The sequence below is a fragment of the Rhinatrema bivittatum genome, chromosome 3 (genome assembly GCF_901001135.1).
Source record: "Rhinatrema bivittatum chromosome 3, aRhiBiv1.1, whole genome shotgun sequence".
NCBI lineage: Eukaryota > Metazoa > Chordata > Amphibia > Gymnophiona > Rhinatrematidae > Rhinatrema > Rhinatrema bivittatum.
In genome coordinates this window covers 523,758,001-523,783,201 of record NC_042617.1, presented here as the reverse complement: position 1 = coordinate 523,783,201, position 25,201 = coordinate 523,758,001, and the positions used below count along the sequence as shown (strand labels likewise).

Below are 25,201 nucleotides of genomic sequence, written 5' to 3'. Positions count from 1 at the left end.
AGTTAGTGAGGAGGTTTTTTCTTGGTTTTTTTTTCATATTTCTCAGTTTGATGCCTAGAACCTTGACAGTGCTAGAACATACAGACAATTAGAGACCTGGGGATTTGCAAATTCTGGAATTATCATCCTGAGTTCTAGGTCTGTAGATGAGATCTCACCATAGACCCCTATAGAGGCATTTTATCACTTCCCTTCTGATTATGCCTCTCCCTGTGTACTCTACAATTGTACTGGCTCTAGTTACTATGGTGTTGTGTTGTTTCACTACTTTAAAATGTTCATATATGATCACTCAAATTCTCTCCTGATTGTTTGACAACAGTATCTCTCAGCCCTTTCTTGTTCAGCTTTCTTGAATTTCTGTACCCCAAACATACGAGACTGCATTTTTTTGCATTGAATCTTATTTGCTAATCGAATGACCATTCATTTTGTCTATGCTCTGTTGCAGATCATACTGTTATCTGCAAAAAGACAAACTTATTTCTAACCCCTTTGCATTATTGCTCACAAAGATATTGAACATAACTGACCACAGGACAGATTCATGAGGTACAGCAACAATGAACTCATCAGTGAACTCCATTTCCATCACACTGGGGCCGATGCAATACAGCCGAGCCTGTTTAACCTGCTGTCCTACGCAGCTTAAATAGGTGCTAATCCACGCCCCCTAATGCAATAGGGGGATTGGCGCCTATTTAACGCTTGTCCAACGCAGAGTGAATGAGTTAGCGCTCATCACATGCAAATGCACGTGAATGAGGCTATTACTCATTCCCTCCAAATGCAAAAAAATCAATATGCGTCTTAGACGCACATTTATCGCTCAGATATTAATGCCTGCCTGGAGCAGGTGTTAATATCTGAGCGCACTGAAAACAAGTACAGAAAGCAGAAAAACTGCTTTTCTGTACTTTAAAAAAAAATCTCTGCCAGCCACTTTGAAGACTGACGCCGATATGCTTGGCATCAGTTTTCATAACCGGCCGGCTGCAGTAATGAAAACCAACGCCGAGTTTATCGGCATTGGTGTTCATAATCGGCAGACGGCCGGTAACCGCAGGGTTACCGGTCGTCTAGCGTTAGCTAGCACGACCCCCTAATTTGTTTATCGCATGGCACCCCCCCCCCTTGCAGGCACCATGCGTGCGCTAAGAAAGCGGGTGCAGAAAAGTCAGCTCCCGCTTTCTGAAAATTTTATTGCATCGGTCCCTCTGTTCTTTCAGTCAACCACCTTGGTGGCCACCAGCAGACTACTCTGTTTACTTATGATCCTTCAATAGTGGACAGTGTCCAAAAGCTTAGCTGAAGTCAAAGTGAACCACACCGTTCATGTCCCAGATCTAGTACTTTGTTCACCAGTCAAAGAATCAATCTGATTTGTTTGACTCAATTGCTTTTTGGTAAAAATACTGTTTAGCTCAGATCTTGGAACAGGTGGATTTAAGCTGCTGCTTTGTCTGATCTTTTGGTAGGGTCTCCATTAATTTTCCCTGATTTAGCAAATGACAGGAGAGGACTGCCGAGGGAGGACATGCTTTGTGTTCAGATACTGAATTAGTTGCTTTTCTTTTTGCCTTAATTTTGGATGGGAGAATGTAAGCGAGACTTGCTAACAGAGAAAGCCCATGTGCTGCCCTTATAACAGCAGTACTGTCTAGAAGTTAGGACATACTTTATGTGAGTTCTTTTGTCCTTGCTAATTTTCATCTGTCATTTTTCAGCTTATATATTTTTAATAACTTTGGATTTTTAACCTGTTTTTTCAAATGATATTCAAGGCAGCTTACTGTCGATATTCAGATACAATAAGTTGCTTCCCCAGCGAGTCACAGGGCCCACTTGTAATAAGATGTGCTGGGCTGTGTGCGCAGACTTTATTCTTGTTGCAGGAAGAGATTTTGTGCACATTAACTTAGCGTACAGGACTCCCTGCACCACAAATTTCGGGTTCAGCCCCATAGACTAACATTAGCCGAAGTAGTAACTTTTCTCCAGCTTTGACCAGGAGATAAATATCCAGCAGTAAGCCTATGCATCTCTCTGCATCGGGGAGTGATAGCTAATGCCATCATTACCATGGGATTTAAATGGAAGCGTGCCCATGTGTGCAAACAGTTTAATTGCAGATTTGTGAACAAATTATGTTTTCTGGGCATAAATCCAGGCATTTTGCTCAGAAGACGCTATTTGTGCGCACACAAGTTTTCATAAAAATGATTTAGCTAGGTACCATTTTAGACTTGGCATGCTTTTTTAAAACTGAAGGGAGTTAACTCAGTTTTTAAGTTTGAATAAAGAATGTGAGTTAAAAATATAGCTTTTTTTTTTTTTGGTTTTTTTTTGTTTTTTTACTCTGCTCTTAGAGGGTATCTGAGGCAATGGAAGATAAAATTGTTCAAGATCATAAGCTGTGTGTGCGTGTGTAGGGGGGGGGAGCGTGGGATTTGAACCCTGGCTCTCAGCCCATTGCTCTGACCACTAGGCTACTTCTGTGAGCTTCCTTGGTAGTGGGTAAACTTATGCACTTAACTAACTTGGTAACATAAAGTTGTGCATCTAAGTTAAACAAAAACATGGATGGCAAATTCGGAAAAGAGAGGAGACTTGGGCAGCACAAGCCAGTGGGATGGTTGGTCTCCAGGCACGAATGAGCCTGAAGGAAACTCTCTGGAGTAAAAACTTCAGATCCAGAAGGAAGAGGAGGAGAATGTAGTGACAGTGTCTTCACACCATTTAGGGCCTAGGAAAGCTAGGAATAAGAGGAGAGGCACGGGGGCTGTGGCAGGGGTGGGAGAGAAAAGGGAAGTGCGAGAGGGCTGCATCTTGGGGTGGGAGTGGATAAAGTGAGTGAAAGGGCTGTATGGGGTGAGGGGTATGCTCTTGCCATGTACTTTTGTCCCAGGTGATTTTGTTTTTGGATGTACAAATAGACATTCTTAATTTATGTGCCCATTTTCCCAATGCTGTGAAACTTGTGTACATAAGATATGGCATACGGGGTCAGACCAAGGGTCCATCAAGCCCAGTATCCTGTGTCCAACAGTGGCCAATCGAAGTCGCAAGTACCCAAAATATTAAATGAATAGATCAGAATCTACTAATCCTTATTGATTAATAGCAGTTTATGGACTGCTGTAACTACATCCTCTGCCAATGAATTCCAGAGCTTAATTATGCATTAAGTGAAAAATAATTTTCTCCAATTTTGTTTTAAATGAGCTACTTGCTAACATCATGGCGTGCCCCCTGGTCCTTGTATTATCCGAAGGAGTAAATAACCGAATCACATTTACCCATTCAAGTCCTTTCAGGTATGCAAATGTTCTGTGAACAGAAAGTTACACACCTTAAGTTCTGCAGGCTAGGGGAAAATAGGTGCGTCTGTAAAGAATGCCTTTGGCAGTTGTGCACTCTCTCCACTCTTCTTTCAAAGTATCAATTTACGTGTTTCTTGGTTCTGTAGCTTCCTCATTTCGTCTTATTCCTAATCTTTCTTTTATGTCATAATACTTTTTAAAGTATATTTTTACATTTTTAATAGGTGTGCCTTCTTATGACCATACTTTAAAAAAACATTTTTAGAGCCAACTTGTTAGCTTTTCATGCTCTACTCATATTTTGCATGTACCAGCGTAATGCCTGCTGAGGTGCTGATCAGGATCAGCAGAGCTGCATCTATTTTACATAGATTCAGCATTGTGGCTGTTGCCCAGTTGGAGGCACCTTAAACAAAAAACAAACACTAATCTCTGAAATACCAGAGAGGTTCCCTTTTAGGGCTAGGGTCTTCAAAATTGAAAATGCATAAATGGGTAATAAACAGATGGAGTGCTTTTTTTTTTTTTTTGGGTCATGTTGAGAAACAATTTAGGGCTGCCTTGGTGGAGGTGGGGGGAATTTTCATTGGAGGCCCTACAAATCTCATGGTGGCATGTATAAGGGACTCTGTTCACACTTTCACCCCACCTTCTGAATATGGCTATGAAGGAAGTAAGAACATAAGAACATGCCATACTGGGTCAGACCAAGGGTCCATCAAGCCCAGCATCCTGTTTCCAACAGTAGCCAATCCAGGCCATAAGAACCTGGCAAGTACCCAAAAACTAAGTCTATTCCATTTTACCATTGCTAATGGCAGTGGCTATTCTCTAAGTGAACTTAATAGCAGGTAATGGACTTCTCCTCCAAGAACTTATCCAATCCTTTTTTAAACACAGCTATACTAACTGCACTAACCACATTCTCTGGCAACAAATTCCAGAGTTTAATTGTGCGTTGAGTAAAAAAGAACTTTCTCCGATTAGTTTTAAATGTGCCCCATGCTAACTTCATGAAGTGCCCCCTAGTCTTTCTACTATCCGAAAGAGTAAATAACCGATTCACATCTACCCGTTCTAGACCCTCTCATGATTTTAAACACTTCTATCATATCCCCCCCCTCAGTCGTCTCTTCTCCAAGCTGAAAGTCCTAACCTCTTTAGTCTTTCCTCATAGGGGAGTTGTTTCCATTCCCCTTATCATTTTGGTAGCCCTTCTCTGTACCTTCTCCATCGCAATTATATCTTTTTTGAGATGCGGCGACCAGAATTGTACACAGTATTCAAGGTGCGGTCTCACCATGGAGCGATACAGAGGCATTATGACATTTTCCGTTTTATTCACCATTCCTTTTCTAATAATTCCCAACATTCTGTTTGCTTTTTTGACTGCCGCAGCACACTGCACCAACGATTTCAATGTGTTATCCACTATGACACCTAGATCTTTCTTGGGTTGTAGCACCTAATATGGAACCCAACATTGTGTAATTATAGCATGGGTTATTTTTCCCTATATGCATCACCTTGCACTTATCCACATTAAATTTCATCTGCCATTTAGATGCCCCAATTTTCCAGTCTCACAAGGTCATCCTGCAATTTATCACAATCTGCTTGTGATTTAACTACTCTGAACAATTTTGTGTCATCTGCAAATTTGATTATCTCACTCGTCGTATTTCTTTCCAGATCATTTATAAATATATTGAACAGTAAGGGTCCCAATACAGATCCCTGAGGCACTCCACTGTCCACTCCCTTCCACTGAGAAAATTGCCCATTTAATCCTACTCTGTTTTCTGTCTTTTAGCCAGTTTGCAATCCACGAAAGGACTTCGCCACCTATCCCATGACTTTTTACTTTTCCTAGAAGCCTCTCATGAGGAACTTTGTCAAACGCCTTCTGAAAATCCAAGTATACTATATCTACCGGTTCACCTTTATCCACATGTTTATTAACTCCTTCAAAAAAGTGAAGCAGATTTGTGAGGCAAGACTTGCCCTGAGTAAAGCCATGCTGACTTTGTTCCATTAAACCATGTCTTTCTATATGTTCTGTGATTTTGATGTTTAGAACACTTTCCACTATTTTTCCTGGCACTGAAGTCAGGCTAAACCGGTCTGTAATTTCCTGGATCGCCCCTGGAGCCCTTTTTAAATATTGGGGTTACATTTGCTGTCCTCCAGTCTTCAGGTACAATGGATGATTTTAATGATAAGTTACAAATTTTTACTAATAGGTCTGAAATTTCATTTTTTAGTTCCTTCAGAACTCTGGGGTGTATACCATCCGGTCCAGGTGATTTACCACTCTTCAGTTTGTCAATCAGGCCTACCACATCTTCTAGGTTCACCGTGATTTGATTGTCCATCTGAATCATTACCCATGAAAACCTTCTCCATTACGGGTACCTCCCCAACATCCTCTTCAGTAAACACCGAAGCAAAGAAATCATTTAATCTTTCCGCGATGGCCTTATCTTCTCTAAGTGCCCCTTTAACACCCTCGATCATCTAACGGTCCAACTGACTCCCTCACAGGCTTTCTGCTTCGGATATATTTAAAAACGTTTTTACTGTGAGTTTTTGCCTCTACAGCCAACTTCTTTCAAATTCTCTCTTAGCCTGTCTTATCAATGTCTTACATTTAACTTGCCAATGTTTATGCTTTATTCCTATTTTCTTCTGTTGGATCCGTCTTCCAATTTTTGAATGAAGATCTTTTGGCTAAAATAGCTTCTTTCACCTCCCCTTTTAACCATGCCGGTAATCGTTTTGCCTTCTTTCCACCTTTCTTAATGTGTGAAACTTTTCCAGGGCAAAGTTATTTGGCTCCTTACGGGATAAAAAATATCAAAACTTCCTTTGCTGCCACTTCCTGTCTCCCTACACTTCTCCTGTCTTTCACCTTGTTTTCCCCTACCCTTACCCTCATATACTCTCCCGATACCTTGTCATGTTGATTTGTTTTTCATAGATTCTGATTGATTCTTTCCATGTCATAATGTTCTTTAACTAAATAAGAATTGTGCAGCGATGATGTATATGAGTGTTTGAGATAATACTGCTCCCTTGTTCAAATGTGATGGCAAGGTGGAAAGCAGGAGTTATCTGTATCCAGATGGGGAAGGGTGTCTGATACAGCAGTAATTAAATCTGCAGAGGGTTTGGTGGTGAGTGGATTAGAGACCCTTAGTGAATGTTGTTGGGGTCCAGGATATTTGTGAAGAGAGCTGTTAAATTAAATCAGTAGTAGGTATGACATTCTACATACATATCATAGAAACATAGAAATGACGGCAGAAGAAGACCAAATGGCCCATCCAGTCTGCCCAGCAAGCTTCACACATTTTTTCTCTCATACTTATCTGTTTCTTTTAGCTCTTGTTTCTATTTCCCTTCCTCCCCCACCATTAATGTAGAGAGCAGTGATGGAGCTGCATCCAAGTGAAATATCTAGCTTGATTAGTTAGGGGTAGTAACCGCCGCAATAAGCAAGCTACACCCATGCTTATTTGTTTTAACCCAGACTATGTTATACAGCCCTTATTGGTTGTTTTTCTTCTCCCCTGCTGTTGAAGCAGAGAGCTATGCTGGATATGTGTGAAGTATCAGTCTTCTCCCCTGCCGTTGAAGCAGAGAGCTATGCTGGATATGCATGGAAAGTGAAGTATCAGGCACATTTGGTTTGGGGTAGTAACCGCCGTAACAAGCCAGCTACTCCCCGCTTTGTGAGTTTGAATCCTTTTTTCTTCTCCCCTGCCGTTGAAGCTATGCTGGATATGCGTGAAGTATCAGTTTTTCTTTTCCCCTGCCGTTGAAGCAGAGAGCTATGCTGGATATGCGTGAAGTATCAGTTTTTTCTTCTCCCCTGCCGTTGGAGCAGAGAGCTCCTTGGTGCACCTCCCCGCCCCCTCCATTTTCCATGGCAAAAGTGCCAACGTTGCCATCTACCCCCCCCCCACAGATCATTTCACCAACTTCCAAGGGTAGGAAAGTCCGATGCCCCCTTGCTGCCGCCTCGCCACAACCCTCCCCAAGCATTTCACATAAATTTGATGTACCTTGGTCTAGCCATTGCTAAGTAATAAGGGGAGGCACATACATACTTAGACACTGAACACTATTTCATAAGCCTTTTGGTTCTGTTGACCTGATGTTTAAAACAACAAAACCAAAATATGTGCAGTAAAACACGTCCACATCTAAAATTAGTGCTTTATAGTACATTTAATGCATGGGGTTGGTACCATTTCTAATTGAGTATCACCATATGCATGTTTTGCTGCTGGAAGCACTTGCTTTGCTCACATTGTTGCCTTTGTATTCAGCATGCACTCAGGAAAAGCAAGAGAGGCCACCAACTGCATGCATATCTTGTTATCTGTATTTAGAACACCATGGCAAAGGAAGTTACCCATCAAGAACAAGGATTTTTTATTTTTTTTGAGAATTGAGCGCTTAATGATTTATTTGGTAATTGAAATACAAATACTGATTGCAACTTTTTTTTTTGCTACAACTTCTTTAAAGTGTTTTCACAACAGTAGTGCACTTGTTGGTGCATGTACAATAATACTGTACAGTGCCTTGGGAGAAAGTTTACAATACATCCCAGCATGTTCTTTGTCCCTTGAGGTTGCACGTTGTAGCGGTTCTTTTGACACAGTATCATCCTTGAATCCTATGTGGATAGCTGCAGAATATCTGATTTCTCCCAAAGGCAGTGAAAGGGAGGAAACGTTTTTATAAATATCTCTCACTCTCTCTCACATCCTCATCTTGATTTCAGCTGGAGACTTTTCTCATGTTTGTGTGGTATAAACGGATCTGTTAAGCTGTGAAAGGTTTGCGCAGTCCGATCTGACGACCGGTGTTGGAGGAAGATGAGGAAAGGACAAAAACATGTTGCAGTCCCAAAACGTGACCGGGTATTCCAGACCACAGCAGCTGGGAAGCCCCTACCAGTCCGTGTTCACACTCTGAACAAAACAGTGGGCAACACTGATAGCTTAAACTTTTTAATCATGCACAAAACACACATGCCTGGAAGCCAAAAAATGTAACTTCATAGATAAGTATCGTATAAAATATGACTGCTGAGGAAAGTATCACCATGTACCCTCATCTAATTCTAAAGTCCAACTTTAATTCAAAGTGTGGAAAACAAAAAAAAAATCAACAAGCGTTATCAGTTCATATACAAAAAATCCAAACAGGAGCCGGCATGTTTCAGAGTACAAAAGGGTTTGTGAACTTAGATGTGGAGGAAGTACTTCAGCCCCCTGGAGGTGGTGTTTCTGAAGCTGAGGCCCTCTGAGCAGGCACTGTGTGCCAAAACATTGGCCCTGGCAGGGTCATTAACCTCTGGTGCTTTGTTTTGTTTTGGACCCTTTGATACATGATAGTTACCAGTTGGATTTTTTTATGTATATGAACTGATAACACTTTGTTAATAATTTTTTTTTTTTTTGCTTTGTATTAAACCTGGACTTTACTATTAGATGTGGGTAAATGGTTATCCTTTTTTGCTATAGCGTTGAGCTGTGATTAAGTTCAACATATTTTATAAGATACCTATGGAGTTACATTTTTTGGCTTCTGGGAGTTTGCGTATTATGTATGGTCTAAAAGTTTAAACCACTGGTAACACCCATTGTCTAGTTGATATGTAGCAAAGTGTCTTGTTTTTGTTGAGTCAGTATTTCTCCAGTTACCCCATATGTTTTGTTTCCATGTTTCATCTTTAGTTCTGATTTTAGTAAAACCTTCAGTTTTAGTGTTCAGATATCAGTCACACTGTAGCGATGGGCTGTTTGGGCCACCCATGGGCACTGACATTTTTACCTGTTTGGGGAAGCACTGTCTGTGAATACACAGATGGACACTAAATACAGGGATATAAAAACGTTACAACAAAGGTCTTTTAAAGGGGGTGGCACCATTCTTTAAAAAGCATGACAAATTATACACAGGGAAACAAAACTGACTTTATTAACAAGAAAATGTAATCAGAAGATGATATTGTGTTGGAACGCTTGTGGCCTGTAATTGGTATACATGGTAAGAGTTAAAGGGATGATAACTTTCCAGTTGCATTTGCAACCCCAGAGAACAATGATAAATACGCTGTGGGAGGAATACTTGGTCTAGAAAATGCATGTGAGGCTTGGAACTGTACAGTGAGGTGCTGACAACTGTTTGTTTTATTTTATTAAATTTAAATTCTGCTTTTTCAGCCGCTTCAAAGCGGATTAAATTCAGGTGTAAAAACATGTATGCATGCTTTTACACACGTTTTCCTGCGCAAATCCCTACACGGGGATGGTTTTGTGTGTGGGGAAAAAAGCGTGTACGAACGTGCTCACAGACTCGTGTGTTTTCCTGCGTGAATGCATGCTAACGGCATGCAAAAGAGGTGATTAGCTAATCATAGGCAATGCAGGGAGCTGTGCTAGTGTGAATGGTTTTTTTTAATGCAGGTGTGGTTTTTTTTTGTTTTGTTTTTTTTTTTTTACCGCCATGGTCAGGGCACAAGTAAAGTGTCAGTGCCGACTCGGGGGGGGGGGGGGTTGGGGGTTATGTTGGCATCCGAGCATCCTGAAAACCATCTAGCTGAGCACCTATCTCGGAGTCAGAGTGACCAGCTTAGCTAGGCGCTCTTCTGGCCATTGGATTGCATAGATTCACAAACCAAGTAAGCACCTAGCTCAGCGCCGGAGCGGCAACGGTAGCTAAGTGCCCAGAAAGGCTAGGCGCTTTACTGGGTCATGAATGTATGCCATCAGGCGCCCAGAAAGGCGCTCAGCTACCACTGCTGCTCGGGTGCTGAGCTACATGCTTACTTGGTTGTGCCCGAGCGGCAGTAGTAGCTAGGCGCCTTTCTAGGTGCCCGATTGTACAGATATGCGAGTAGCTGAGCGCCCAAATGGCAAGGTATGCTAGGTGCCTTTCTGGATGCCCGATTGTGCAGATTTTTCTGCCATGAACAGAGCACAAGTGGCCTGGTAAGCGCCTGGTTAAGCGCTTACCTTTGCTTCCGAATGGTCAGCTTTTCACGACGTACGAGGTAGGTGCTTCCCTGGGTGGACAGATGAGCGGCAAGATTGTTCTGAATTATTGCCCCTGCAAATATTTGCCATGTTTTTTGCAGCACAGTTAATTGAAATATTACAATTACTTTCCAAGGGAGATCCGTTTGCTCACACTTAGATAAGTGGATTTGTGCACGCAAGTTATTTGCATAATTATTTATTTATTTTTTTTACATCCCACGGAAGTGGCAGCTTCAGCTGCGCGCGGTGATTAATACCTGCGCACATAACACGTGCCTGTTTTGCTGCGAGTCTTATTACATCGGTCCCAATATGCCTTATATTGGCAATAATTCTAGAACTTTATTGTCAAACCATTTGTTCCAGTTCCAGCCTCAACAGTAAACTTGCAGAGCACATGGCTTGTGACATGGGTGAGAACCCAATGAGAAAAAACTGATTTGCTATTACAGTCCCAATTTTTAGAACTAATTTTTAACTAACTTATTTTCCATTTTGGATAACTGATTTGATTTCACTTAAGTGGTTACTTTTAGGGGTCTGTAACAGAATAATTTTCTTTACCCTCCCTGTTGGTGGCTACTTCTGTTTTTTTTTCCTTCAGCTTCTTGACCATAATTCTTTTTAATGAAAATTGGAAAGCTTTTAGGGCCATTGTGGATGACATTTGCTACAGAAGCACAGCTATAAATAAAGATATTCAAATTCATTTTTATGTGGAATTCCTCAAAGTGGAATATATTTATCTTCCATGGATAAATATATCCATGGAAGGTTTGTGCATATGCAGATGACTAAGGCAAGTCTTGGAACCACATATTTTATGAGCGTGACAGCAAGTTGTCATTTGAAATAGAAATGTCATAGATGTTCTGTTTGGGCGAAATGCATTCTTTTCGTCATGCCTGTTTGTCAGTTTCATACTGGCGCCTTTATATCTTAGATTATCAGGCACCATGGTGGACACTAGAACTGCATGACAGACATTTGAATGCCAGCTCCTCCAAAGATCCTGCGTCAGTGCTGTGGTTAATGATTTTATTTATTTTATTTATTTATTTAAAATTTTTATATACCGGCATTCATGTTGCAAACACATCATGCCGGTTTACATATAACAGGGGTGTACAGTAACAATTCAATAACCTATTTGTGTAGAAGGAAGCAGTTACAAATAACAAGGTAATAGAACTGGGAGGAGAGAAGAAAAGAAAGAGAATAACATTAGGTATAGGTATTTACATTAGTAATAACATTTTTACATGTGGAAGTGGTAGAATCTGGCTGAATAGAATTAATTAGAATAATTAGAATAATTAGAATAGAATAATTAATTAGATTAATTATATATAATAATAATTAATTAATAATTAATTAATTAATTAATTATATGATTAATAATTAATTAATTATATATAATAATAATAATAATTAATTAGATTAATAATAATTAATTAGAATAATTAATTAGAATAATTAGAATAATTAGAATTAGAATTAAATAGAATAGAATGATATTACTACGGACATTTCTATAGCATTTACATGTCTTTGCCATTACCCTATAGGTGTAAACAAGTGTCAAACAATTTTCAAATGTCCATTTTACCAGATTCGGAGACATCTTGTTCACTTGGATCTAGCGCAGCACAATTCTGCCTTTCATGGCAGTACCTCTTTCGCTGCCAGGAAGATCTTGCAGGTGTGAAAAGGCTGGATTTTAGCCATTCCTCTCAGCAGGTTCGTTTTTTCTTTTTTTTTTTCACCTTCTAATGCCACTGCACAGAAGATATTGTGGTGCAAATTGAGCCCGCAGGGAGTGCCAGTACAGAAAACTGAGGCACACAACAGCGTGGGGTGTTAATTTTTAGCTGCTGTTTATTTTGAACATGACAAGCAAATAAAACCATATTGAATATTCAGTAGAAGCTTAGATAATGACTCATTTACAAGCCTTTGGATGGTACAGTTGTAGCTTCCAGTTACTGGCACATTATTTACCTGCTGACTGTTTGACTTGGCTCTCTTGTCTGAGAGAGTTTATTTTAGCTGGAAATTATATAAATAATCTTCAAAAATGACATGTTCATTTTGCATTCTTCTATATTTCAATACCTTTGTTCTACTTTGTCAAGTCCTGCAGATCAGATGAAGAGAGTTGTTTTTTCTCTGAGGACAAGCAGGACGGTAGTCCTCACAGATGGGTGACATCAGATGGAGCCCGATATGGAAGACTTATGTCAGTTTCTAAGACTTTGACTAGGCACATTGAATATGCCCTATACCATGAGTCCACGCAGGGTCCCTCTTCAGTCTCTTCCACAGAGCTGTAAGCCTTGCAGTCTGATTGAGGTCACTTTGGCTGTTCCTGGCCTAGTGGGAAAACTTTTTTTTTTTTTTTTTTTTTTCCCCCCATTTTTTTTTTTTGCAGTTTTCAGTATCATTCCATCTCAGGATCCCTTTTTGGTGATTCCGGTAAACTTCTTTCACGGTCAATTCCCCCTGTGGCAGCAGTGCCTGCTGGCTATTGATGGCCCCTGCCATCATTTGGTGTTTAAAGCCTCTCTTCTTTCGTTCCATCATGGCCACTTCTGGGTTTTGTCAATGTCCTTGGTGCCCTGCCCGAGGACCATGTTCATTATGAATCCCCATAGATATGTGGCTTCTGCCTGAGGGCATCGCATGATGTCCGAGGTTGCCACTTGTGTGCCCAAATGACCCTGAATGCTCATCTGCTTCGATGTGACATGATGGATCTGCCCTTTGGGTCAAGGAAGTCTGAGTCATCTGCATCAGTGCATCAGCATTAATGGACCTTGGAGCCGCACCAATGGACACTGACTGTCTGTCTCCTCCAGGCCAAGGACTCTGGGTTCGTCTTCGGCCTTGGCATTGTGCGAAGCCAAAGAAGCATCAGCACTGGTCCCCCATCAATAAACAAAGCCAGGTATGGGCATGCACTGGCTTTTGCCATGATGCCCCCTCAGTGACCCCCTCAGTGAGGAGGGTCATCCTCTAACGGTACCGTGGGTCTGTGACAGTCTCCAGGTCAGTGGACGATCTGGCCACCCCTCCTTCCTCCCAATCTGTATTGGCATTGGCAGTGTTTGAATGGGAGCTGGAGTGTCGAGTCCAGTTAGCGGTGGATTGGGCTTTGCAGGGCATTGGGCCTGTGGCACTGATAGCTCCGGAACCAGTGCTGCATGTTGTCCTACATAACTGATGCTGGTTCGCAGGAAAGCATCAGTGCCCGATGGGGCCCCGAGGCCTCACCCTACCAATATAGTGGTTGTTCCTGGTTCTTCTGAGGAGGAACCTCCTGTAGTCCCCCATCCAGTTCTACCTGTGCCTGCACCTTTGGAGTAAGGCCAAGCACCTAGGACCTCATCCCCCTGAGGATGAAGGTTCCTATGATACCTGGGGGATGATCCAACGGAGTCCTCCAAGGGTTCTGATTTTCCTCCCATCCGACTCTTCTCCTCCAGATGAGCGAAGGAAGTCCCTGCTTGAGGGCTTGACCTTTGCAGAGTTTGTGAGGGTGATGGCGGTGGCCATCCCGTTTTCAGCTTTTAACTGAAGAGGATGCCAGGCACAAAATGCTTGAGATTCTCCAGTTCAAGGAGCCTCCTAAAGAGATCATGGTGGTCCCGGTATAGAAGATATTTAGAGTTGCTGCTGAGGATATGGGAACATCCCCTCAGTGTCTTCCATTAATAAGAAGGTGGATGGGGTCTACCTTGTCCAGAAGCCTGCTGGATTCGATAAGTGTCAGTTGCCTCACCAGTTGGTGGTCAAATCCACTCTCAAGAGGGCCAAGTGCTCTTGGACCCATTCCTTGGCACCCCAGGGAAGGACCACAGAGCAATGGATGCTCTTGCGAGGAAGGTGGTTCCATCCTTATTGCCCGCATTGCTGCTTACCAGCTCTACATGAACCAGTGCTCACGGGACATCTGGAAGGTGGTACATGGTGGCTGAGCAGCTGCTTCAACAGCAAGACACCTTCATGTTGCTGGTGCATAAGGACCTAGAGTGCAGAAAACACGAAGTCTGTGCAACCTACAATGCTTTCAAGACGGTATCGAGAGTCTCTGTAGCAGGAATTGGCGCCTGCAGAATGGCATGGCTTTGGGCCTCGGATTTCCAACCAGAGGTATAGGAATGACTTGCTGATATGCCGTGTACTGGAGAGAATTTCTTCAAAGTAAGAATGAGGAATGCTGTGGCCCAGCTTCAGGACCACCATGAAATCCTCCTGCAACTTTCCGCCAGCACTCTGGACCCAGCCTCCTCTTCTACAAGGTCGGCGAGAATGGGGCAGAGGAAGCCTTTCTTTCTCCAGAGGAAGAACTATCCTCCACCCCCTCGCTCCTGTCAACAGCATCAAGGCTTCTGTGGCCATTCCAGGTAGCAGAGAGCCTCCAAGCCCCAGCTGGCACCCCAGTCAACTCCCAGGGATGGGATTTTAACTGTCATAGGGAGTATAGGCCAGTCTCCTGTACCCAGGACATTTCATCCTCTGGTTATGGGCAGGCTGCAGTTCTTTGCGAACTAGTGGCCTAGTGTAACATCAGACCAGTGGCTTCTCTTTCATCCGCCAAGGGTACCAATTAAATCTATTGGGTGTCCCACCAAATTGCCCTCTGTTCACCTTTTGGGGGCTGGTAGCATATCAGGAGGTATTGCTAGCGGAGCTGTCCTCCTCCCTCTTAACAGCAGAGTGGATGAGCCTGTACCACCAAGGCAAAGAGGGCGGGGATTCTACTACAGGCACTTCCTGATTCCAAAGAGAACAGGAGGACTTTGTCCCATTCTAGGCCTAAGGGCCTTGAACAATTTTCTAAAAAAAAAAAAAAAAGAAAAGTTCAAGATCGATCAAGGTGGCCAAAGAGACTGGCTATGCTCCTTCGTCCTAAAGGATGCATATACTCATATAGAGATCTTCCCCAATCACAGGAAGATTATCTGTTACTTCCAGTAATGGATGTTGCTGTTCGGGCTCACTTCCACCCCATGGGTCTCTACAAAATGCCTGGCCATGGTGGCGGCACACCTCTGCAGACTGGGAATGCATGTCTTCCGGTATCTGGACGATTGGCTGGTCAAGAGCACATCTCAGATGGGCCATCAGGTCCATGCTCTTGACCATTTGGGTGTTGGAGTCACTAGGGTTCGTTCTCAACTACCCAGAGTCCCATCTCAGCCTGTCACCTCAATTGGACTTCATAGGAGCCCTGCTAGACATGGCTCAGGCCAAGGCTTTTCTGCCTCGCCAGAGGGCCTTAATGACCATTGTGGCAGACATTCAGCTGAGCCATCAGGTGTCAGTCTGGCACATGTTGAGGCTACTGGGCCATATGGCTGCAACCTTCCATGTTGCTTCCTTGGCACATTTACACATGTGCAGAGCCCAATGGACCCTGAGGTCACAGTGGCGCCAGGCCACTCGGAGCCTCCAGGATTGCATCTGAGTCACTCCATCTCTCCGGAACTCTTTGTCCTGGTGGCAGGTACTTTCCAATCTAGAACAGGGGATCTCTTTTCGGAGTCTCCCTACTCAAATTGTCCTAACCATGGATGCATCTAGCCTGAGGTGGTATTCTCATGTAGATGGGCTAGGTACCCAGGGTCTCTGGTCTGCTCTGGAACACTCTTATCAAATCAACTTCCTGGAGCTTCGGGCAATCAGGTACACTCAGAGATTGGATAAGGACAACTTTGTTGGACACACAGACGGACAACCAGGTAGCCATGTGGTATGTCGTCAAGCAGGGATGCACAGGATTGTACCTCCTGTGTCAGGAAGCAGTCTAGATATGGCCAAGGGCCCTGTCCTATGGGATAGTGCTCAGGGCCCTATACCTGGCCAGGACAGAATGTGGTAGTGGACAGGCTGAGTCAAACCTTCAGGCACCCATGAGTGGTAATGGATTGGTAGTAGCGAACGGATATTCCGCCTCTAAGGGAGCACAGGTATAAATGTGTCTGTGTCCCCCTGCAACAGGAAGGTGCCTTGGCTATACTTCATGTACAGGTCAGACGGCAAGCTGTCCTTAGACACCCTTGCCTGTCACTGGGGCAAGGCTCTTCTGTACGCATCTCTTCCAATTCCTTTAGTAGCATAGACTCTATTGAAGCTTTGTGAGGTCAGAGGGACTATGACTCTCATAGCCCCTCATTGGCCATGACAGGTCTGGTTTCCACTCCTACGGGAGTTCATTTGGAGACCAATCAGACTGTGGACTTCCCCAGATCTCATTACGCAAGACCAAGACAGGCTGCATCATCCCAATTTCCAGGCCCTGTCGCTCACAGCCTGGATGTTGAGAGAACATAAGAACAGAGGTTAATTCTGTAGCTGCTTGATCTTTCAGAGGATGTGTCTGGTCCTGATCGCTTCTAGAAAGCTTTCTACTAGAAAGTCCTACGGACTGAAGTGGAGGACGTTTTCCGTGTGGTGTGAGCAGATGGCTCTAGATCCTTTCTCCTGCCCCGCACAAAAACTGCTTAATTACCTTCTACACCTATCAGAAGCTGGCTTAAAAACCAACTTCTTTGGAGTTCATCTTAGTACAATTGATGTATTCTATCAAGGTGTAGGTGGTACGCCCATCTCTGTACAGCCTATAGTTGTATGTTTCATGCGGGGTCTGCTTCAGTTGAAGCCTCACCGTAATGTTAGCTCAGCTGATGAAAGCTTCTTTTGAGCTGCTATGCACCTGTGACCTGACATACCTGACCTAAGAGGTCCTTTTTGGTGGTGGTCACGTCAGTGTGCAGGGCCTGTGAGCTCCAGGCCTTGGTGACTTGTCCACCTTTATGCTAAGTTTTATCATGACAGGTTGGTCTTGCATATGCACCCTAAGTTCCTGCCTAAGGTGGTGACAGATTTCCATCTTAACTAGTCAATCGTCCTGCCAGTATTCTTTCCCAGGCCCCATTCACACTAAGGCAAATGAGCACTGCACAGTTTGGAATGTAAGTGAGCCTTAGCCTTTTGTCTGGAGAGACAGAAGCCCATAGACAGTCTACCCAATTTTGTTTCTTTTGATCAGAATAGGTTGAGCATTGCTATTACCAAACAGACTTTATCCAGTTGGCTAGCAGATTGCATCTCCTTTTGTTGTCCCTAGATGGGACAGCTTCTTGGGGTCATGTCAAGGCTTATTCTATCAGAGCCATGGCAGCCACTGTGGCCCATTCAGGAGCAGTTCCTGTAGAGAAGATCTGCAAGGCTGCAATGTAGAGTTCTCGCCACACACTCGCTTATTACTGTCTGGATAGGGATGGCAGTCATGATAGTAGGTTTGGCCAGTCTGTCCTTTGGAACCTGTTTGAGGTGTAGAACCCAACCCTCCCACCTAGGGCTCATTGTTTGGGTTCAGGCTGTCTTCTCCTCTCTGTTATCAACAGCACTGTTGTGCCTGTTGGCACCTGGTTGAATGTCTGTTGGTCCCCTTTTGTGTTGGGGAGCAGCCTTTAGCTAGGGATTTACCCATTCGTGAGGACTACCATCCTGCTTGTCCTCAGAGAAAGCAGAGTTGCTTACCTGTAAATGATGTTCTCCAAAGACAGCAGTCCTCATGAAAGCCACCTGCCACCACCCTGTGGAATTAGGTTTCTTCTGTTTTTTAATTTTATTTTAATCGTAATTCTGTGTTATGAGACTGCAGCGGGACCCCGTGTGGACGCATGGTATAGGGCATGCTAGGCATGCTCAGTATCCACATTGGGGCTCCATCTGATGTCTCCCATGTGTGAGAACTAACTTCCTGCTGTACTCTGAGAACACCTGTTACAGGTAAGCAATTCTGCTTTATTTTCTGTTTTTTAATTTGTCTTGAGCAGTACTTTTTTCTTTTCTATGAATTGTCAGGCTGGGAAGCATAGTTCTTTAAAATCCTCCCACAGTAGGCTTTCATACTTTCTGTTGAAAAATGAAGATGGTACAGTGATTCCATGGCCTTTGACTCCAAAGATTCCATGTGAGCCTAGAAGATATGAAAGTTCTTTGTCAAGTCGAAGCATCTTGGATTAACCATGAGGAAAGCTGTCTTCAGAATACTGAAAATCCAGGTGGACTATTTCATGTCAATTCTGTCCAACACCTTCACATCTGCTATATACTTCTCAAGATCCTATTTGGTGAAATATCTATTTCCTCTGTTCTAAATCACATGGGAAAAATGTTCTTGCATCTTGGTAAGTGTGCCAGAGCATGGTTTCAGTAGCTTCTCTTATGGGTGAATTGGGACAGAGAAGTCTGACTCTGTTGTAATCCATGGGTGTGCAAATGGATGGAGGAGGGCTGCCTGCTGTTGTGGGCAAAACATTTTAAAGAATTGCTACAGAGAATTGCAGTGGTGCTGCAAAGGAAGGAGCTGTCAGAGCTATTGGGACAGCATGGGCTGTGGCACTACACAGCCCTTCTGATTTCCTCTTTGTGCAGAGGGCAAGCCACGCTTTTGACAGCAGCCTGCAGGTAGTCGTGTGGATCTGAAAAAGAGTGGCGTTCTGCTCAAGTTAGTGGTTGGATTAGAGTCTGCAGCAGGAAGGTGATGGGATGTGTGGAAAGAGGTGGGGTGAGAGGGGCGGAGGAAGATGCCCAGCCAGACCAGGTAACCTAACTAGGAAATCTTAGCAGCTTGACTTGACTGGAGAGAGAGGGAGAAAAAGAAATGGCAAGTTGTAGTCTAGCCCAGGTAGCTCAAGAGATCCAGTCAGCCGAAATGACATGGTCTGTCTGTCTGAGATATGTAGCATGGGGGAGGGGGTTGTCTCTGTGTATGTGTTTAGTGTGATTTTTGTCTGTTTGCCCATTTCCCCCTCGTTTCTGGGTGTGGTGTATCTGCCTTTGCCAGTTTGCTCCTTTCAGCAGCTGAAGACAGACAAAATTGTCTGGTGGTTTGGTTGCCTGGATTTTGGCAAATGGTTCAAGATTGGTTGGTGAGAGTGTTGGCAGAGCAGGAATTCAGCATACCCTGGTGTGTGTGTGTGTGTGTGTTTGTCTATCTGTGTGTTATACGTACACAAACACTTTGAGGAAACGGGGGCAACCAATTGCATGGATGGAAGGGGACTGCAGCTCAGCATTTTTTTCAACCCTGTTCTAAAACCACAAATATTAACTGAGTTAAATGAAGTAAAACAGCTTTCAGTCCCCAATCTAGAATTGGTTTTTCTATTTATTTTAGTCTTTGTATGTCTGACTAACTCTTATTCTGGTTGAATTTTCTTTCTTTGTGTTTGTTTTGTCTGTCTGTCTGCCTTTTTATTCATGCCCATCTTTGGGATGTATGTTTGGTCTTCTCTCTCTAGCTTATACCTTTTTTTGCCCATCTGTTTCATTCCTGCTTTCCTTCTCTCTGTTCTTATTTTTCTCTGGTCCCTGTCTTGCTCATTCCCATCTCTTCCTCTCCCCTCTCCCCTCCCCTCTCCCCTTTTAGATCTTCAGAGGAAGGGTTTCTTGTACCCTGAGGATAGCATTTCTATGAGTATTGACTCTCCTGGGTCCATGGGGACTTTGTCACTACACCAACTGTATTTACCTCTTACACAGAGATTGCACTCCTCTCTCTGCCACAGTCCAGGCATTTGTACTTCTGTTGGGGAAACATCTGTAGCAGGTGACTCTTGTTTTGTCTGCTGGTAAGGCTCTTGAGCCCAGTTCTGCATTCAGTCTGTTAGGAGATGAGAGCACACTCAACGGTACAATCACAGGCATAGCATTATCACATCGCTTAAAAAGGAACATTCACAGCGTGATCATGATGTGAACAACAAAATGGTGTGCCTGTCTCTCGGTTCATATAAATTTGTTAAGAAATATTTGCCAGTCTATAGTGTAAAGCAGTAGTAGACGTATTGTTTCTAGAGTACCTTTCTTACACCAACATATGAGAACTGTTGAAGAGGAGGTATGGCCGTGCCTGAAACTGCCAGCTGATTTTTGGTAACTGGACATACAGGCCTGGCGAGGGATGTGCTGGTGTGGGCCCCAGCGGGTCAGAAAGTGTTACCAGTGCTGCCACTTCCATCTCTTCCTGCAGCTTATTGGCTGTCAGCATGAGCGCTAAGTGGAGGTGCCATGCAGTGAGAGGGCAAGAGCAGTGGGTGGGGCAGCCCAGGAGACAGAGAGAGAGAACAGTGGGTGGAAAAAAGAGTAGAGCAAAGAAATGGGAAGAGAAATCTGGGCATGCCTGGTATTTTGGGTTGCCTATCTGAAATTAGTGAGGGCTGGGTTGGAAATTGACTCAGCATTTTACAGTACATGTGATTTTTTTATTTAAATCTATAAATAGCATTTTCATAGGCTGCCCAGGGCGATGTACAGCAAGCAGTTAAAATATGAAACTGCAAATTTATAAACAAATCAACACATCAGATTCAGGACCTCCTTATATAAACGTCATAGCTGAAAACGAGACCTCCTATATTAATGGAATAAAAGAAAAAATTCACAGGACAGTAAGCCAAGTTTAGTAACAGGTAGCAAGCTATTGGTACCAACCAGGCCTGTAACAGTAAGTTTCTCAGCAAAATCTTCTAAACTAAAAATGTATTAAAGCCAAGATTTTACAGCTTTTCCAAAAGTCTTTAACCCCTTTTCTAACTTAACATCTAAAGGAAGTGAGTTCCAGTGAACAGAGGTCACTGCAAAAAAAAAAAAAAGCTCTCTTGTTCAGTGGTCATGCTCCTTTATGGAGGGCGTGCTTAATGAGGCTGCCTGTGAATAACATAGCCATCTCTTCAGGATATCTCTTTCCACATCTGAGGAGAGGAATTGCAGACAATCTCATTTTACAGCCTTATGGGTGAGCACCAGTAGTTTGAATTTACTACGTGCTACCACAGGGAACCAGTGCAGTTCCCTTGGCAAAGGTGATGATCTGTCACTACAGGCTTTCCCAGAATAATCCTAGAGACTGCATTCTGTACTGGTTGCAGCCTGCACAGAAGTTTTGCAATCGGCTCCAGAAAGAGTGCATTAACAATAGTTTTAACTGCATTTGCACTAGAGACTGCAAAAGATGCCAGAGGATGTGGTTAGTGCAGTTAGTGTAGCTGGGTTCAAAAAAGGTTTGGATAAGTTCTTGGAGGAGAAATCCATTTTATTTATTTGAAAAGTTTTATACCGTTATTCGGAAAAGCCATCATAACGGTTTACATAGTGAACAAACATACCTAAGGAAATTTGAAATATTATAACAAAGTGAACATTACAGTAAAAACATGAGTTAGTAAATTATAGTTCTTAGTTCATTTGAGAGGTGGTATGAGCAGATTATTGGGGGGTCCGTGAAAAATTTGCGAAACAGTAAAGTTTTGAAGTCTTTTTGAAGGTTTTTATGTTGTGTTGAGTTCTCAGGTCTTCAGGTAGAGTGTTCCAAAGATTGGGGGGCTGCGATGGAGAAAGCTCTCTCTCTTGTTGATGATAGATGAGCATCTTTGATGGTGGGGATTAATAGGTAGTTTGAGTTATTGGATCGTAGATTTCTTGAGGAGTTTTGAAGAGTTATGTTAAGGGTGTTTAGGCCTTGATAATCGTTGTTAAGGATTTTGTGGATGATAGTCATGGATTTGTATGCAATTCGTGCAGTAATTAATGGCTATTAATGAAGTTTACTTAGGGAATAGTCACTGCTATTAATTGCATCAATAGCATGGGATCTTCTTAGTGTTTGGGTAAATGCCAGGTTCTTGTGGCCTGGTTTGGCCTCTGTTGGAAACAGGATGCTGGGCTTGATGGATCATTGGTCTTGACCCAGCATCGCAATTTCTTATGTTCTTATGGTCTTAGATATGGCTGCAGTTATTGCACAGATTTAATTTGAGTACTTTTGTAGCACTTTCCTGAATATGGTGATCAGCTTACAAACAGTCCTAGATAACACCATGATTGATTAACTCCTTGTTTTAAGCTCACAGGCTGAACCAGCAGCTATTGATTTCACCTCCAACATTGGGACCAGGGAGTTCCCCCCCCCCCCCCCCCCCCCCCCACCCATAAGATTTGTTTTTTTTTCTATTCAGTATTTCTGAAACTGTGGCTAGACCAGAATTTAATTAGTACTAGATATATGGCTTGCTGCCTCCAGTTAGATGTCTGCTTAAAAATGATAAGGCAGACCAAAATTTCTAATAATATTGCTCTCAAAAAGAGGCTAGCCGATTACTGGCCACACGCTTCATTAGTATCTTGTGGTCTACAATATAAAAAATGTTCTATACGTTCCCTCGCTGTAAACGACGGACGTCACTAGCTGGAGACACAAATTGTCCTGGTGCTGAAGCCAGACCTGAACTCTAACTGATAGAGATCAAATCTATTTTCCTCAAGCAAACACGACTGAATCTGTTTTGTAAGGCGTGAAAGTTGCAGGCCGATATCCAATCTTGTACAAGTGCCAGGGTTCAAGGATTGCTTCATAGGATGGAATGTAGAAAGAACTGTTTAATGCAAGAAGAGATTCTCCCCTTTGCCAGGGAAGCATTCACTGTTTATTTGTTTTAGCCCTTATCACAAGGACCTCATTGGCTGCTCTGGAGTCCAAAAGGACAAGGATCTAAAATATGTTTAGTAGGATGTATTTTCCTCAAATACAGCTTAATATCCTTTTATTTCTAGATATGCTAGTATATTCTGGTCTTAGTGCACCCGCTCACCCTATTTTAAATGGTTAATCCCCTCTAAATATAGAAAGATGTTCATTTTATTTATTTATTTATTTATTATTTTTATATACCGACATTCATCTCAATTGAGATATCACACCGGTTTACATTCAGGTACTGTAGGTATTTCCCTATCCCCAGAGGGCTTAAATCTAAGTTTTGTACCTGAGGCAATGTAGGGTAAAGTGACTTGCCCAAGGTCACAAGGAGAGTTATCACTGAAGAAGGAATAGCCTAGTGGTTAGAGCAGTGGGCTACGAACCAGGGTTCGGGTCTCGCCTTGGGCAAGTCACTTTACCCTCCATTGCCTCAGGTACAAAACTTAGATTTAAGCCCTCTGGGGATAGGGAAATACCTATAGTACCTGAATATAAACCGATGTGATATCTCAGATCAAATATCGGTATATAAAAAAAAATAATAATAAATAAGTCCCCACTTGCTCAATATGAGTTACTGCTCACCTTGGTCAAATCTTCAGATAGAGTAACCACTTCTACCTTATCCCCTATTCTATTCTGAGCCTTCCCTACTAAATCTGATTTTATAGCAAGAATCTTAGTCTCAAAATATTACAAGCTGTTCACAACTGGAAATTGATTGTACCAGTTGAGCATACTTATGATTTTATGTTGACAGTAAAAATTGCAGTCCAAAGAGACCATGGTGCAGATTTTTATTCGAAGAACTGTGGGAGAGGTCACATGAGTGAATAGTCAATACTAGGGGTGCAAAAGTATTTTGAAAATTCGGATAGCAGCAAAACTTTGGCCTTGGTATTGCTTTTTTGTGCATTTGGAATTTGTTGCCGCGTGTGTGTGTGTGTGTTTTTAATGTGAATTTTTTTTATACATTTTTGCTCTTTTGTATGTATGTATGTATATGTGTGTAAGCAAAAATGTGTAAAAAAAAAATCACATTAAGCACACGCGCGCGGCAACAAATTCCAAATGCACAAAAAAGCAGTACCAAGGCCAAAGTTTTTTGCTGCTATCCAAATTTTCAAAATACTTTTACACCCCTGGTATTGACTATTCACTCATGTGAAGCAATACCTTCATGAATGAGATTAGTGTAATATTTGTCTAATATTATTATATATAATTTGGTGTGTATATACAAAAAAACACTCCTTCTGGAGTGGGATACAACCACATACCATAATCTTTATATTACAAACAATTTTTATTCTTTTTAAAGTATTTCATCAATACACTTATCCATACTTCAAGGCAGGGCACAAAAGAGGCATAAAATTAACTACAGTATAAAAACTATCTGCGTATAATTTACATATCTTGTAAACTGAGAATGTCGGGATGCTTTCTGAGGGTTGTTGCAAGCTTTTGTGGTTGAGCATTACTATTTCCTGATGGTTTTGACATATGACGTGATGGCTTCCTGAGTATAGAGATGAGATAACCCAGGGGTGGCCAACTCTAGTCCCTAAGAGCTACAGACAGATCTGGTTTTCAGGATGTCCACAATGAATATGCAGGAGATATATTTGCATGCATTGCCCCCCCCCCCCCCCCCCCCCCCCTGTATGAAATGACACCTTTTTCTGGGTTGAAAGGTTTCATTTGTTAAACAATGTGCTGCTTTTTGCTTGCTGGAAAAGCAGGTTGATTGACTTAAACATTTTCAAATGACACTTGGCAGCTTCTGCAGACGCACAAAAACAAATGTCTGAGAGAGAAATTCCTATTTTAAGTAATATTTCTTGTGTGGTCTCCTTTTGCCAGAAACATTATACACAGCAAATGGGCAAATGCAGTTTCACATGTATTTCCAGCTTCTTTAGGCTTTGTGTTTTAATAGGTTATTTTTAATCTGCAGATTCTCTGAGAAGAGTGAATAATTGATTTGGTTTTCATAAAATGTTCATTCTAGAAGGGGAGGGACTGCAGCTGTTTTCTAGGGCTGTGCAGTGGACTTGGCAGTGTTCCTGCTTGTAAATGCTTTATTGCTTTTCAACATAAACTGAGGTGTGCTGAAGGGGATTTTTTTTCTTTGTAATGTCTTCATTGCATGCAGTTCTTTGTAATGTTTTCATTGCATGCAGTTGTGCTCCTATTGTGTTTTCAGAAAACATCTGTTTTCTGAAAAAACAATAGGAGCACAACTGCATGCAGTATTCCAATAA

General features: G+C 42.5%; 1 protein-coding gene across 1 annotated transcript in view; it reads left to right on the top strand.

Annotated features, from left to right (window-relative positions):
- SELENOI (selenoprotein I) overlaps positions 1–25,201 on the top strand; it is a 161,542-nt gene that overhangs the window by 1,025 nt on the left and 135,316 nt on the right. The window lies entirely within an intron of this gene.